Source organism: Mixophyes fleayi, chromosome 5 (genome assembly GCF_038048845.1).
Source record: "Mixophyes fleayi isolate aMixFle1 chromosome 5, aMixFle1.hap1, whole genome shotgun sequence".
Lineage (NCBI taxonomy): Eukaryota > Metazoa > Chordata > Amphibia > Anura > Limnodynastidae > Mixophyes > Mixophyes fleayi.
Window position 1 is genome coordinate 174,222,663 of NC_134406.1, and position 17,710 is coordinate 174,240,372.

Sequence of the window (17,710 nt, forward strand, 5' to 3'; positions counted from 1 at the left end):
CTGCACACATCATGTGCTATCCATCCCATACAAGAGGGAAACTGGGCCTACAGTGTAGAAGTGAGAGCGGAATGAATCTGTAGATCTGCTGCACTAAAGTGCTTGGTCCTGGGGGTGGAGCAGCCTGTTAATCAGTCCTGGATGGAGGGGATTTCTGGACAACTGGAACCCCCCCTAAGTGCACACCTGTGTGGGGCTTTGCTGGTATAAAATACTGGTTCACTGCTATTACAATATGTGGGGCATTGCTTGTGTAAACTAGTGACACTACCTGTACAAAGTGAAGTGAATACTGCTGGTATAATATTCTAGGGTAGTCTCTGGTATAAGTTCGGGGGAGCACTGGTGGTACAATAACATTGAAGCACTGCTGCTATAAGACTTTTTTGGCTAAGCACTATATTGTAATCTGTTATGGAGACACCTGCATTGTGCTACAGAATACTTTGATAATCTGCAATTTCACTGTTATACGACATTATGCAAAGATGAGCCTTAGAATAAATTCTAATTGTAAAAGATGTACATAGGGTGGATTGGGAAAAACAGAAAGTAAAAGCAGAAAAGGTGTCATAAAGTAGAAGGACAGACATATTGACTTCTTAACTAAGAATAAAAGCAATGAATAAAATTAACGTTCATGGGTGACTTTCACAAATAATTTGTAAGTGGGAAAGGAAAGGGATTTTTAAAGCAGATGTAATTATTTGCAAGTAAGATATGATTTATATAATTTCCATGATTTAAAAAGAAACATTTTAAATAAATATTCCAGCCAAAACTTATAGGAAATATTCACCTTTAGAAGAGCTTTTTTTAAATTAAATATACCCTCCACACATATGAAAATTGGGAAGGTGACCCCACCTGTTGACCAGTTAGCTCGCTCTACACCTTTCAAAACTTGTAAAGTCCATTCATGGCTCTATAATAGAGCTGTTCCATGGACCTCTAATAACAACCATGGACGGCTTAGAGTATGTTGGTCACCTATGCAGAAAACAAGCAGGATTTGAAGCAAGCCAGCTCTTGGTTTTAGTCTGGTTCACAGACACTTTTGACGTTTTGGAGTGTAACAGTAGTAGTAGTAGTAGTAAGTGTATTACTCCAAATGCAATGCACATTTGCACTCATTATTACCACTATTATTATTATAATTATAGTTGATTTGTAAGGCACTGGACAATACACACGGGACATACTTAAAACAGAGACATACAAGCTAGACAGAATAAATGAGAACAAAGAGTAGAGGGGGAGGCTAGTTCATGAGAGAGCTTACATCCTGATTGGAACTGGGCACATGAGATTAAACAAGAGGAAAGGGTATGGCTCAGATTGGAGATTGGGACAGTTAATAGGTAGATTTACACTATTCTGTTGTTTCTATGACAGCATCATGTTCCCTCTTTTTTTTGTGTTTATATCAGTTTTACGGATGGTCACTGGAATTATATTAGCCAAAATATCCCAGATCAGAATGTCATTTCATCTACAAATAAAAGTTAATTGCATGAGCAAGATTGATATAATATAACTAAGCCCCTAAGGTCATGATTTTAAAGTGAAACAGGGAATTAAGATGATCACTATTATCATGTGAATAGATAAGTGTTTTTCATCATCCTGTTAAACATGCACTGTAGTGCTAAATGATATGTGCTTCCACTAGAAGCAAATTACTTAGCACTTCAACAAACACAGCATGGAAGCATTCCAATAGAAACTACATTGCTGACATGCTCAGGCTTCAGATTTATTAAATAAATCAAGTGATAATGCTTTGAGGAGCAATGAAAAAGAACAGCAGCGATGCTACAACAATTGGTTTGCATTTAAGCAGCGTACTATATAAAATGTTAAGGCAAGAGTAAAAAATGTAAACTCAATGATATGTAACAGATTATATGCTGCCACATTTACCATTCTATTTACAGGATGAGTAACCAAACTTGTAAACATATCAGTAACATCCAGCTTAACTAATGATCTATTCTACATAGAGTTTTATGTACCAATTCATTTAAAGTAATGTTTTTGTTTTGTATTTATGTAGCAATCACTACATACATTATCTACAATATATAAATATATATGTATCTTTATATTGCAAATAGCCCCTATTGAAAAAATAAATAAATAAATATATATATATATATATATATATATATATATATATATTATACATAAATAAAGATGTATAATACCGGCCACAGACTGATGCTTACTGATCCAAATCAGCCAGAGAGCCACAGGTTGTCCGGACTTGTAATAAATTATATATGGCATAGTCCACTCACCACTGTAAAATATATGTATGTAAGAAGTCGAGTTCTGTCACTGTATAAAAGCACAAAGCTGTACGCTGTTATACAGTTCACGGAAATCTAAGGTGATTATAATAATAATAATAATAATAATATATAATATAATATAATAATAATTTACAGTAGTGGATGCATTATTCCTAACAATAACCAAGTTTTCCTAATAAACACTGAAGTGATTACATCAAAGCTCACTAATTATAAGTAGAAATGTTAACTGACCCCCGTGTTCTGGTTTTGGATCTGGATTAACTTCATGTTTTGGCTTTGGCAAAACCGCCCTTGCGTGTTTTAGTGTTGTGTTGTGTTTGGTTTTGGATCCCAATTTTTTTCTAAAATCACGATTATTTTTTTCTAAAATCACATATTTTTGCTTTTTTGTCCCCTACATTATTATTAACCTCAATAATACTAATTTCAAGTCATTTGCAGTCAATTTTGACCACCTCACAGATCACAATATTATTTACATACACTTTCAAATAAAGACTGCAGCAGTTCTTGCCAGTGATAAGAAGAAGGCCATTGTACCAAGAAGACCAAAAAATCCACTTCTTATGTGTAGAATAATTTTTACCCAAATCCTGACAACAGTTGTCTAGCCATTTGTAGCATTATAAAGCAACAGTCAGTAGAAGTAGGGATCTTAACCATCTAGGAACCTCATCCATGTTACGCCATTTGAAGTGAGTTCATGGAAACTTTTGTGAAAATCAGAAACTTATGCTAAAAAAATAACAACAAGCAGCCCAGCATCATCTACCTCCCTTCTCTCAGCTAGATCCCAGCACCTGCAATCTACACCCCCAACACCTTCATCATCAATATCCTCACAAGTGATCGGAGTTAGTCCTGCATCCAAGTTTCAAAGGCGAGTTGACTCCTCCCCTTTCCAGGAGTCCACAGAAGAATCCTTGAGCGTTAGGCCCACTGCTGCTGCTCCTGTTGCTGGGGGTGAATCTTCAACCTAGAAGCAGACCAAGAAGAAGACTACTAGTAGTTTACAACAATTGACAAGCAATCCTTTACAAGAGGAAGCAAGTATGAAAGCTGTCACCCAGTGGCAAAGCGGATCACAGACGCCATGGAGACTATTCTAGTATTAGATCTGCATCCAATATCCACTAATAATGCAGCTGGTTTTAGACAGTTACTTGAGGTCTTCTGTCCACATTACCAAATTCCATCACGACACCATTTTACTAGAAAAGCTATTCCTCACCTCTACCAGAAGGTTCATAAAAATTTAATTATTGGGCTACAAAATGTCATTCTACCCACTGTACACTTAACCACAGATATGTGGGCAAACTAAAGATTATATAATTGTGACAGCCCACTGGGTTGGTGATTCGCCTTCACCAGCAGGGACAGCAGCAGCATGTACCCAAGAACGTCACATTTTTCAGAGGCCGACTACTCTGTGTATCATCTGCTTCACTACGAGGCATATTATTATTAATATTATTATTATTATCGCAGATTTGTAAGGCACCACAATGCTCCACTGCACCGTACAGTAGGAAAGACAAGGACATACATAAAACATGACATATGTAAAACAAGAACAGACAAGGCAGACAAAATTAATGGAGACATGAAAACTAAGGGTATGGAGGACACCGCTCACTAGAGAGCTTACATTCTAAAGGGTAGAGGGCACAGCTGAAAAAAGAGGAGCGAGTGTGGTTCAGAGTGGAGATTGGGATAGTTGTGAGTGTGCATTAGTGTAAATAGTGTTATTGATGATAAGGTCACCTCTAAAAAAGAGATGGGAGAAGTCTTGAAGGCAGGAGTGGGAGGTGGTTATGAGAGACGAGACAAGGCGCACGTCAGAAGTAATACCGTTAACAATCTGTTTGAAAAACTAAGGGATGTCATTGCAACATGGCTTATCCTTCTTGGACTCTCCTGAAGATATGTGATTTTTGATAACGCCACCAATATTCTTAGAGCATTACAGCGGGGGGGGGGGGGGGGGGGGGAATTCCATCACATTCCCTGTTTTGCAAATGCAATCAACTTGGTGGTACAGAACTTCTTAAAAAATGACAATGACATGCAGGAGATGCTGTCTGTGTCCCAGAATAGTTAGGGTCATTTTTGGGATTCTGCAACAGTATGTAGGAGAATGCAGTAGCTGCAAGAAGAATAGAATTTAGGGGGAATGTACTTTGGTCCAGTGTAGTGGAGAATACTTTCCGTGTTGTGCAAGGTGCTGAAACCACTCAAAGTAGTCACCTGTGAAGAGAGTTCAAACACTGTTAGCTTGAGTCAAGTGATTCCCCTAATTAGACTTTTTGGAAAGCAGCTAGAGAAATTGAAGGAGGAAATTAAACAAAGGAATTCTGCTAACTATGTTGTAGACCAAGTACTTTATTTGCTTCACCAGGATTCAAGAGTTATCAACATCTTGAAATTGGATCACTATATTTTGGCAACTGTGCTTGATCATAGGTTTAAGATCTATGTCTTTTCTTTCTTTCCAACTGACCCAGATCTCAAGAGATGCAATGAGCTCCTGGTCAGCAAGCTGACAGCTCAAGTGGTACATGACACAATGACGTATCCTCCTTCAGTTTCTCTGGAAATTGCTGCTAGGAAAAAGACTTTCCCAAGACACCCAGCGGTGATGCAGATGAGTCTGCACAACATTTTGACATTTTTGTCTGGTCTAAAAGAATTGCCCAAAAATCGTGACAGCTCTTCCATAAAATGAACTACAAAATCCATGAGGAAGGCCATTACCGGCAATTACATCAAAGTACACAGACTTCTGTGATGGTGGGATGAATTAGTATTATTTGAGGATGATGTACACACTGATGAGGGTGAATATGATGCAGTGTAGATTGCAGGTGCTGAGATCTAGCTGAGAGAAGGGAGTTAACTGATGCTGGTATGCTTGGTAATATTTTGGGTAGAATGGCATGTTGGTAATTTTATATTTTTCTACAGTAAATGTTCACCTTTATTAGAGAGGTGTTTTTTTTTTTACAAAGGTACAAGCTTTTTATTTACATATTTGTTTCCCTGACATAGAACCACTATGCACTTGAACATAGACTTTAGCACATGAGGTAGAGGGATTAGTATCATCATGACTGAGACTGGAGAGTGACACGAACAATGCCACCCTTCCTGTTTCTGTATGAGCTATGTCACAGTAGAATGTCACTGGAGACTTTTAAGAACACTGACAACCCTATTATTACAATTTCTGTTTGAGCACTGAACCCTGCCACCTCTCCTATTTCTGAGTGAGCTATGGTACAGTAAAATGTAACTCCAGATTTAGACCAAGACTGCCAGCCCTATTATTTCTAGTTCAGTAATGACAATTAGTAATGGAGCATTGGAGCTCCTCTTTGTGTGTAACCTATATAACACCGTACAATTTGACTGCAAATTAAGAAGGCCAAGCCTGCCAGTCCTATTATTTATATTTCAGCAATGACAGTTAGCAATGGAGCAATGGAGCTCTCCTCTTTGTGTGTTACCTATATTACACAGTACAATGTGACTGCAGATTTAGAAGACCAAGCCTGCCAGACCTATTAATTCTATTTCAGCAATGACAATTAGCAATGGAGCTCTCCTGAATATCACTGGAGACTTTGAAGATCACTGCTACCCCTCCTCTTTCTTTTCTACCTATGTTGCTGCCTAACTGCTCTAGAGACTGCCAAGAACTGTGCTACGCCTTCTGTGTCCCTCTGTGAAATAGCGCTGAAGGACGGTACTTATAGAATTCAAAACTCATGAGATCTGACGACGTAATGATGACGTTTTGCCCCAATTTCAATTCGAGGGCGCAAGAGTACCGTGCCGGCTCAGCTCGGTATTCGGATCTGCTAAGTTCTAATGTGTTCGAGCCCGAGCATCTCTAAATATAAGTGAATAACATCAGAGTTCACAAATCATACTATTATTTACATGCATTTACACACATATAAACAACACTTGCATAAGCGGAACTTCTGCTACTGCAAGGGGGTGTGGATTCTATAGTGACAGGGAAACTTAACAATGCTGGTACATCCTCCCAAGGCCCCTACTCTGCTACTGGGAAATGTAGATTCCACAACAGCCAATAGCAGAAGAGCTCCTCAGGGGCTTTGGGGCTGCCCGGGGCTATGCCTGCCCGAAAATTCTTGCAGCTGTAAGAATTTGGTGAGCAACAGTTGTTATATAAATAGCAGGTTTAATCACAAATAGCTACACAACACAATAGGGCATGGTTTCTGTTGCACTCCTTTCAGCTGGAAACAGTCTGGCCCTTCTGCTCTGAACGCATTGATCTACAAAGAGTTCTGCCCACTACTGACCACAAAATGTTTTTTTGTTTTGCACACCATTATTTGTAAGTTTTGGAGACTGCTGTGTGTGAAAATCCCAAGAGATCACCAGTTTCTGAGATATTAAAACCATCCCGTCTGGCACCAACAACCATTCCACGGTCATAGCGACTTAGATCACATTTATTTCCATTTTGTTGTTTGGTGTGAATAAGAAATTAACCTTTTAACTATGTCTGCATGGTTGTATGAATTAAGTTGCTGCCACATGATTGGCTGAATAGATAGTTGCATAACAAGCAAGTCTATCTATTGAAGCCACTAAATGAGAGAGAGAAAGAGAGAGAGAGAGAGAGAGAGAGAGAGAGAGAGAGAGAAAGAGAGAGAGAGAGAGAGATGAGCAAAACTATTCAGTGAAGTTCAGAATACACAGATGTTTTTCAGAGGTTCTGACAAAGATTAATTGTAAGGGAATGAATAGGAGTGTCAGGGAAAGTTCTTCTTCTTGTGCTTCTTCTCCCTCTTCCTTTCTTTCTTGTTTTTCCATCTTTTGCTGCATCCAAATGAACGCTGATACATGTGCATTGCCAAGAACCACATAAACTCTTCAGTCATCACTCTTCAGTCATTCATGCAAAAAATAAAGATATCAGAGAAGAAATGCTTTAGCATGTTCACAACAGCCTCATGTCAGTGATAATAAACATAATAATAAAATTCAGAAAACTGTCACCAAAACTCCCACCCAGGGAAAATCTATTAGCAGTCAAAAATAATCTATTTTGATGAGAATGGTGCAGACGGTTTTTGTAAAAAGAGGATGAGGATCTACCCAAGTGCGCAGATAGTGGTGGAAGCAGACCTGAATTGCCCTATACTGCAGCTTATATGCAAGAATAATGACAGAAGAAGTATGACCATATTCTAGTGTATTGTCTGAACATGTATTCAGTGCTGAGATTGGAATCGAATCATGCAGTCAGTTATCCCTAAAAAATGTGGAAATAATGACATTTATAAACAATAGATAATGCCTAAATTCACCCTCCTGTGCAAGATTACCAGAACAAGAAATGTGCTATGTAGAAAATATGCTGTATTATAATGAATGTAACATTAAGGTAATTTGTGAAAGAAACTAGATTTCATAAGATAATAAACTGCAACTACAAAATTATTCACTATCATTGATTAACTTTTCAGCAGATCCTCTTCATTGAAATCATACTCATCAATTTATGCAAGCGCTCCTAGTTTTCTGGCAAAGTGCATTAGTTTGTGGGAAAAGATTGAGGTATTTGTAGAGATGTAAGTTCACACTGGCCAATAGGAAGAATTTGGTAGGCCAAGGGAGTTCCTTGCTTACTACACCAAACTATGTGTACCTGTGCACGAGCAAGACTTCTGTGGAGTGAGAGTAATAAAACAAGCTACAGAGATAGAGAATTCTATATTTCTTTGTTCAAGCCTATCATTCCTCCTCCTAACTCCTCTGCCTGTGCTATTACCTCCACTCCTCCACTCAGTGTAAACTTATTTGTGTCTTCCCCTTCCCTTTAGTATGTAAGTTTTCGTGAGCAGGGCAGTTTTTCCTCATGTTCTCCTTCTATAATTGCATCACTCTCTGTACCTCTAAGCTGGCTTCTCTAGCCCTGTTTTCTCGAGCCCAGGCTTACTTCATATTGGACGTTATCATCACTTTCACTCATTGTTCCATAAGTAAATTGATCTGTGTATAATTTGTTAAAAAGTAGATGTCTGGTCTTGTATTATTTTGTTTTATATGTATTATGTAATGTGTTATGGATCGTTGTTGTCTGTATGTTGCATACTACTGTAAATGTCATGTACACGAGGGGCAGGCTGGGCTTGTGGGCAGGGGGGGCATCTGCTCCCCGGGCCAGTCCCATATTGTTCCTAATAGGCTGCTGAGTGGAACTTAGCCCCCTGGGCTAAAATGTGCCAGCCCTTTCCTGTACGGCACTGTGGACAATTGTAGATCCTTCCTAATAAAAGATAATAATGATGATAATAATAATAATAATAGTAATAATAATAAAAACGTTGATCCCATTAAAATGCAAAAGAAATTTTTTTGCACATTTGTTTATCTGCTAATTCTTTACTAGTTGTTGTTGTGATTTTGGAACTGCTGATGATGATTTTATTTCAATAAAAATAAACTTATTTTAGTTTAGTTTTAGTAGTTTAGGTTTGTTCACTGGTTGGATGGTGTAGGCATCTATTTCTGCAACAGCCACAAGTGTTATTATAAATGCAGACATGCCAATTCTGTAAGGCCTGTGCATTCTATGATTATCTTGATTCCTGGTTCTGACCCAGCTACTGGATTTTAAATATGCTTTGATTGCAGCCTGCCCGGACCCTTTGCTTTGGATATTAGATACTCTTAGATCGCAGCCTGTTCTGACCATTTACTTAGATTTTGATTACTCTGAGACGGCAACCTGCACTGGATATTATCTATTCCTGGCCGTAATTGTCCAGACCTCACCTCTGGACTCGGACCTCTCTCACTCAATTGCATCTCAACCTTTCTATAGTCAGTAACTTTCTGTTAACTAGTCTAAGTATCAGATTAGTTAGTTCAGTTCACAGTGCACTACAATTCCTTGGAGTCTCCTATATTTATATCTCCAGTGCCAGAGTTGAGTTTAGTATTATACCCATTTTTGCTTAAGACCTGGAGGTAGCTGATTATTGGTGAGCATATTTTGCTCTATCAAAAATGAGGCTGCTGAAGGCTACAGTTAGCAGGCTTTAGTTCTAAGAACATTGATGCCTTGCCTCAAGTTCTCTCCATCTCGAACAGGCACCCTTTCACTTGCATGTTGAGTAACAAGACAAATGTTTGTGATGCATACACAGGCATGGTAGCTGAATACAATCTCTTGGTGTTAAAAGTAAGAGGCACCAGACTATATCTCCTTAATGAAGTTAATGTAAAACCTATATTACACCTTCAACTCCACTCTCCAGCATACTTCTTGGTTTCATTAATAGTCTTGGAATTGCTTTTCTGCCTCACATTTCCTCACCTCTGCACTACTGCACATTGTTTTCCTCCTCAGCTTCCACACAGCACAGGGATCTCACTCTTTGTTCTCTTTGCCACACATTGGACTCTATGGTGGACGGACTCGAATTATATGCAATTACTGGAGGTCATTCAGTGCAAACCTCTACAGGGGCAAATACAGGCTTTCGATAAGGGAGTTTCCAAATACTTGATTTCCAAACACAGAAAAGACAAAGGGACCCGCCACAAGTTTGTGCCTGTGTATTAGTGTGCCTTAAGTTTTGATGTTTTAACCTGGTTGGACAGGTGGTGCTTTCACTATACCTCTCACTTCGACACAATTTAATTTTTCTTATAGTACCTATCCTGTAAATGTCTAGAGGACTCAACCATTACAAGCTCCACGATTCGGAAACCCTTAACTGCAACTTCATGTTATTATCTGTTCTACAGTACTTGTGAACAAATTCTTCAAATCATCAGTGGCACAAGTTACAGTACAACAAATGTTTGTCAAATTATAAATTATAAAACCACAACTACAGCTACTAGCTAAACTTTAGAGCATGTAAAATTCTTAATGTCAATATGGTGATAAATCCATATTATAGGCCAGTAGTTCAAAATCTTTTAGTACACAGTGCCCCACAATTTCTGTAAATGTTTGCAAAGTTCCCCTGTGTAAGGTATAAGTTGTCACCCACTCCAGCCCTAGGAGTAGCCCAAAGTTAAACCCCCACTTCTACTCTTGTAGCACAGGTTGCCCCCCACTCATACTCTGTTTGCTCGATTCACTTTTACAGATGTCTTCCAGCATGAGATGATCCACGTGCACCACACAAACTATGCACAGAACCTCTAGCCAATTGGCTGTGCAGAGGGAGCAAGCTGTACATGGGCACAAAGGGAATGTTATCCAAGTCCCTAAAAGGGAAAAAGGAAACCCCTGTAAGAACACACCTCTCCTCTCATCATCTCTTACTTCTAGAGCTTCCCTCTTGAAACTCAGACTTTCAACTCCAGACAACACCCCCAGCTCCTTGAAATATTAGTAGGTTCGAAAGCCTTCCTCTTGGAACACAGGCTTACTCTGGCACTCGACAGTCAGCTCTATCTTACATCTCTTATCTTGGCTAGAGTCAAAGAGGGTCAGTGGCATACCTCTCAAAGATCAGTTCTGACTAAAAGTTATGAATTGAATCCTTCTCTGAACCTTTTTCCCATAACAGGAGTGAGTACTTCAATACGTCTATCCTACCAGCACAATGAGGCAGTACCCTTATACATATGTCAACCATTGTTGGCACTGAAACCTGTAGCCAATGGGACAATACACAAAAATTGCACTAAGTAACACTGTAACTGAGGCTGCTGATGTTAGCTCCCATTCTGTTGGGTTAGCAAAAGTGTTTTGGAGCTTTGGTACATATTGCAAAATAGCAATGACAAGATGTCAGGCCATGCATCAGTGAAGCATTACCAGCCACTAGAGGGGGTGTGGTCAGCCCACAAAGGACATGACTAGTGCCATAGTGTAGTATAAAAAACAGTGTAGTGTATATAAAGAGTGCACCGTCTGAGTGGAATAGTCAAGCAAAATCTGTACTGCTCCACCAGAATCAGGATACTTGGCAGACTGTCCTACTTTCTCCTACCTGTTTTTGCAGCTTTAAATACCTGTTGCTGCTGCTGGTGTCTTAAGTTCAGTTGCCACTTGGCCTGATCCTGGAATGTTCCTGTTTGGAAAAATGGATAAGTATATGAAATAAGGAAAGTCTAGCAATGAGTGAACACTTTAGGCACCACCAACAAGCCCCAATGTTAAATCAATAGCACCCACATTTAATAATTAGGCCTCTCTCCATGAAACCAGCCCTCACATTAAATTAATAGTATTCACATTTAACAAATAAACCTATTTCTCCTCCAGAAATTAAATAGTATTTACATTTAATAAATACACTTCTTTTCTCCGAACCATCCCATATATTAAATTATTAGTATTTGCATTTAATAAATACATGTATTCCCCCCAAACACCTAAGAAATAAGGGAAACTGCATTTACATTCAATAAATAAATTTCCCTCCCTAAATAGCCACTAAATAATTAGTATTCACATTAAATAAATAACCATCTTTCTCCCAAAAACTCAGGCCCATATTTAATTTGTAATACCTAAAATTAAATTATTCCATCACCACACTTTAAATTAATAGGCACCACCACTAAATAGCCCTCATTATCACACCACCAATAAATGAATATCTTCCACACTATTAAAGTATTAGCACGCATCCTCATCAATAATTTAATTGCCCATGCCCCCACCTTTATAACATTACCCCCCTACTTCCACTCCTCACACTTTTTTTTAGAAATTGGGTAAATCTTAAAAGATGTATTTGTCACATCCCTAAATATCAGTCTTTAAAAAGATATCAAATAAACAGTAACAATATGTTTACATGGGATCCTTTGGTAAAGAGTTTTACTAACTTACCTCTGTAAGTGAAAGAAGAATAAGCGAGAAACAGCAGGGCTGGGTAGGTAAGGGCAACTCAAGCAGCGAATATCTGTGTTATGAAAAAATTCCCTGACTCTTGCAGCTCTATCACCTGTTTGATGTCTTCATTGCTGTCAGCCGGATGGGATCTTCTTCGCTTCTGTATACTTGCAGCATTGCAATGTCAATATTTGGTGTGCCCAACGCTTAAAGGTAGAGGTTTAAAGTGCCACTAAACATTATTGTGCTGGATTGCACAGTTTGAGCCTGAGTGGGCCCCAAGGATGGGGCTGTCTGGGTCCGAGTGAGTGAGTGCTATGGATTGTACCTGTGTGTTGCCAGTGGATTGTAATGTCTAGGCCTGCGTGGACCCCATGGATTGCATTGTGATTGTGATTGGGATCTCAGGCAGTGGGACCCACCAGGATTTACCAGGTACCCCGGTGGGCCAGTCCGAAGGGGGCTGGGGAGAGCACAGGACTTCCACCTCTCTTCTCAGCAATATGATGAATCTAGACACTTGCATGTCCAAGGTAATGACAGCTGTCCCTGCCTCATTAATATGGGTTATTTTTGATAGCTCACTATAGTGCTTTACTGTGCTTATGTGTGGCATCACATATAGGGGTATATTCAATTGTCCGCGGTTTCCGCCGTGGAAAAACTATTACCAGTGTTACGGTAATAGTAAGCTGGATTTCAGCTTGCAGCTCACTGAGCCACTAACTGAAATCCAGCAAGAAAAGTACCGTAATACCGGTATTTATGCGCACTATTACCGTAATAGATAATAGTGCTCGCGCCGCGAGAATTTTGTCTATAACACCAACAATTGAATATGCCCCATAGCATATAATATTGGGGCTGGGAAAGCCAGGCAGCACCTTGGAGGTGCAAGTGTACAGATCCATTGAATGGTTGTCTGTCAGTGAAGTGCTGGAATTTCTGTACCCTTCTGCTATTTAGTATTGCTGTGATAGCTGAATATGGTAACTAGGTAAGAATGAGGGCATCGTTGATTCTATAACAATAACAAACTGTACAGACTATGTTGAACAAGATAAGGTAATGAAAATACAAGTTACCTTAAACATTGTACAAAAGTCCATAACAAACAATCAGACAATTTCCTTCATTGCCTAAATTGGGCTTGATTATTAAAAGCTTATTGCTTATTGTTAAATGCACTTTTGCACTTTGACAGTAAATAACCCCCACTGTCTTGTCCTGCCATACTAATGCTGATGTTGACCTCTACAATACTAGTATAATAATTATGGACAGATTTGACTGCAATTGTAGTCCAAATGCAGATGCAATTTGTACCTATTGAAGAAGCTGCAATTATGACCATATGGCAACTATCCTAAAATATGTACCAGTCAACAATAGTAACATATGTGTCTGGTTTACATCACATAAACTTACGTCCCACTCGTGCTCGTGTTTTTAACCATTTATTTTAATTGCAACAAACGCATACACTACTGGGCATCAATAAAACTTCTAAAAACTCTCTAATACAGCAGAAGCAACACACACACAAAACCGACTAAGCAATCAACAATCAGCTTAAGCAGATCATTTGCAAACAGCCATTCACAAGTGGATCACTAGTGCTGGGGGCTATCATAATCATCTGCTCTTTGCCTCTGCCACTGATGACCCAACAAACAATACTTTCTCTGGTGCATATGAGTCTTTCTCCTGGTCTGCATCTGTTCTGCATTGCTGAAACACACTCTTACTGTGCTCAGTCTACATTAGAACTAGAGATGGACGGGCTCGGTTCCCCGAGATTTGAATCCATCCGAATTTCGCCTGTCCGGCTCGGTACTCTCCCGCCCATTCGGAATCGAAATCGAGGCAAAACGTCATTGTGAAGTATTCATATTTCTGAGCTCGGTTCTCGCGAGATTTGAAAAGCATAAATACCCGCCTCCACAGCAATCCATCGCCATTTGACAGAGGGAGAGAGCAGGGTTAGGTCACAGGCTATATTAGCGCAGGGATAGAGAAATTACTGTACACATAATTGTTTCTATTCTATACAATTCTAATATTAATACCAATTATATTTGCAATTGTTAGAGCAATAATAGAGGAGGTTAGAGGAGGCTTTTTTTTCTTTTTTTGGCACTCCAAGTGCTTTTGGGGTGTCCCATATTCCCCAGTGTTTTTCATTACTTTTTCTGGCTGTCAAAAAAAAGTCATATTTGTCAGCAGTATCTATATAAGACAATATTTTGCACTACCAGTGATTTGGGGTGTGCAATATTACCCAGTGTTTTGCACAAATTTTTCTGGCTGTCAAAAAAAGTCATCTTTGTCAGTAGTATCTATATAAGACAATATTTTGCACTACAAGTGATTTCGGGTGTCCAATATTCCCCAGTGTTTTACACTAATTTTTCTGGCTGTCAAAAAAAGTCATCTTTGTCATCAGTATCTATTAAGGCAATATTTTGCACTGCAAGTGATTTGGGGTGTCCAATATTCCCCAGTGTTTTACACAATTTTTTCTGGCTGTCAAAAGAAGTCATATTTGTCAGCAGTACCTATATAAGACACTAGTTTGACTACAAGTGATTTGGGGTGTCCAATATTCCCCAGTGTTTTACACTAATTTTTCTGGCTGTCAAAAAAAGTCATATTTGTCAGCAGTATCTATATAAGACAATATTTTGCACTACAAGTGATTTCGGCTCATTAAAATGGATTCAAAGCAGTCCACATATGAGCAAAATCAGCAACCAGGTTCTGTCACCAGTCCTGATGGTAGTGTTCCCAGTACGTCATCTGGGAAAGGCGATGTAAAAGTACATAGTCTTTTTAAATCAGGGAAAAAAACACACACCAAAATAAAATTTACTGTGTTGAAGCGAAAAAGAAGTGTAACTGAGGAAAAGTTAAATGCCAATAAAAAAAAAATTGCCAACATGCCATTCTACACACGCAGTGGCAAAGAAAGAATGAGACTTTCGCCTTCCTCCATTAGTGGCAGATCCATAAATGTTACCAAGCCTTCTTCTTGTAAGGTCACTCATGAGCAAGCAAGACCAAGTAATTTGCAGTCTAAAAGTCGTGCACAACTACTGTTACGCGTGAAAGCCGAGCTGCAAGAAAACAGTAAGGCATTAGAGGATAATGTATGCTGTGAATCAGAAATGACACCATCCCTGTGGAGAGTCCATCCACCAGTAGTATGTCTAATCGTGAGCATTCTGTTAGTGTACCCATAAAGAAGGGCCCTTTCAGCAGTTCAGCTGATGTTTGCCTGAACAGCCCGAGTGTAGCCGGTGATACACAAATTGAGGATGCCACTTTGGAATTAGAAGAGGATGAGGGGGAGATTTGTGTAGGCGACGAGGGTGCTAATGAGGATGTTGATGATCATGATGCAGACAGATATCAAATTGCCTTTCTCAATTTCTATTTATATTCTAGATTATATAATGGCTGAATAGTTTTCTATTTTACTCCTAGTGGAGAGGGGATCTGATGCAGACAGATACCAAACTGCCTTTGTCCATTTCTTTTTATATTCTAATTCTACAGTCTATGCAGGCTGCTTTTTTTCTATTCAACTACAAGTGAAGGTCAGGGGGGGTCATAGACAGCCACCAAACTACCTTGGTCCATTTATTTTTAATATTGTTCAGTCTATGCAGGCTGCTTTTTTTCTATTCAACTACAAGTGGAGGTTCGGGGGGGGGGGTCATAGACAGCCACCAAACTACCTTGGTCCATTTATTTTTTATATTGTTGAGTCTATGCAGGCTGCTTTTTTTCTATTCAACTACAAGTGGAGGTTCGGGGGGGGGGGTTATAGACAGCCACCAAACTACCTTGGTCCATTTATTTTTTATATTGTTCAGTCTATGCAGGCTGCTTTTTTTCTATTCAACTACAAGTGGAGGTCAGGGGGCAGTCATAGACAGCCACCAAACTACCTTGGTCCATTTATTTTTTATATTGTTCAGTCTATGCAGGCTGCTTCTTTTCTATTCAACTACAAGTGGAGTTCGGGGGGGGGGGGTCATAGACAGCCACCAAACTACCTTGGTCCATTTATTTTTTATATTGTTCAGTCTATGCAGGCTGCTTCTTTTCTATTTTACTACAACTGGATGGGGGGGCTGATGCAGACAGAAAACAAACTGCCTTTGTCCATTTCTTTATATATTTAACTATAAGTGTAGAGTGTAATATACACCTAAAGACGATGGCTGCATTGCCAATAGGCTAAGATGGAGAGGAAGACAATCAGGTTTGGGGGCAGAATTAAGGACGGCCTACCAGGGATTAAACTGTTTTCTTCCTAATTTATTAGCTTTAGAATTACCTTACTTATCCCAGAAACAGGTGGAGCACTAAATTGGGTTATTTTATGCCCAAAAACATTGATTTTCAAACAAAATTGCAAAACAAAACCAAACAAAACCAAAACCAAAACCAAAACACGCAATGGCAGTTTGGCAAAACCAAAACCAAAACCAAAACATGACGGTAATCCAGATACAAAAACAAAAACAAAACACGTGAGCATCTCTAATTAGAACACCCCATCCTACCCTGTCCTGCCTATCCAGGTGCAATCAGGATTAAGTGGTAGAATCACAAGAAACAGCATGGATGCATATGCATGTGCCTGCTTTTATCAGCATGCTCAGAGTGACTTGATGCAAGATACACTAGGCAAACTGGCATAGTACACTGCATCAGTCACAGTGTCTTTATGTCTAGCCATGAGAGGTTGTTTTTGTAAAGGATAAGGAGTAAATTTATCAGGCTGTGGGTTTGAAAAAGTGGAGTTGTTGCCTATAGGAACCAATCCGATTCTAGCTGTCATTATGTAGAATGTACAAAATAAATGATAACTAGAATCTGATTGGTTGCTATAGGGAACATCTCCACTTTTTCAAACCCGCAGCTTGAAAAATGTTTCCCTAAGTTTAATTTCCTGCTTATCTAAAAGCATCACTGCAGTACGTATCTATGTGCATTTGCTCATTTGTGCATGGCTTGCAACAGTCACATCCACTATGACAAATGCAATATGTTTTATACCCATTTTTACATCACAATAAATACAACAGCAAAATGATTACAATTGCTTTAAAATTCATGACTCCTCTGATTAAAGCATCTATGCCTCCACCCCTCTTAGGATGTCAACAGGTTTTCCTGGAATCTTCTTCAGTCAGAGAAGTTTACAGAAAAAAAACTTTTTCAATCATCTGGTCTATTCTTCAGCCTTTTTTAATAGAATTTATGTGTGTGTTTTTTTTTACTTAAGCCAATTTTGGCAGCAATGTGCTGATTTGCAGCCCTGAAAAGGCAAGCATTATAAAAAAAAACGTGTGGGGGAGATGGTGGGACTTCTCATAATCTAGTTGTGTGCTATATAAATATCACTTAATTTTAAACTCTCATTTAAAAACATAATTGCCTACTCTCCCGGAATACGCCCAAATTTTTGGGAATTCTTCCGCACTCCAGGGAGAACAGAGCAAACTCCCACATTCTGCCCTCTTCG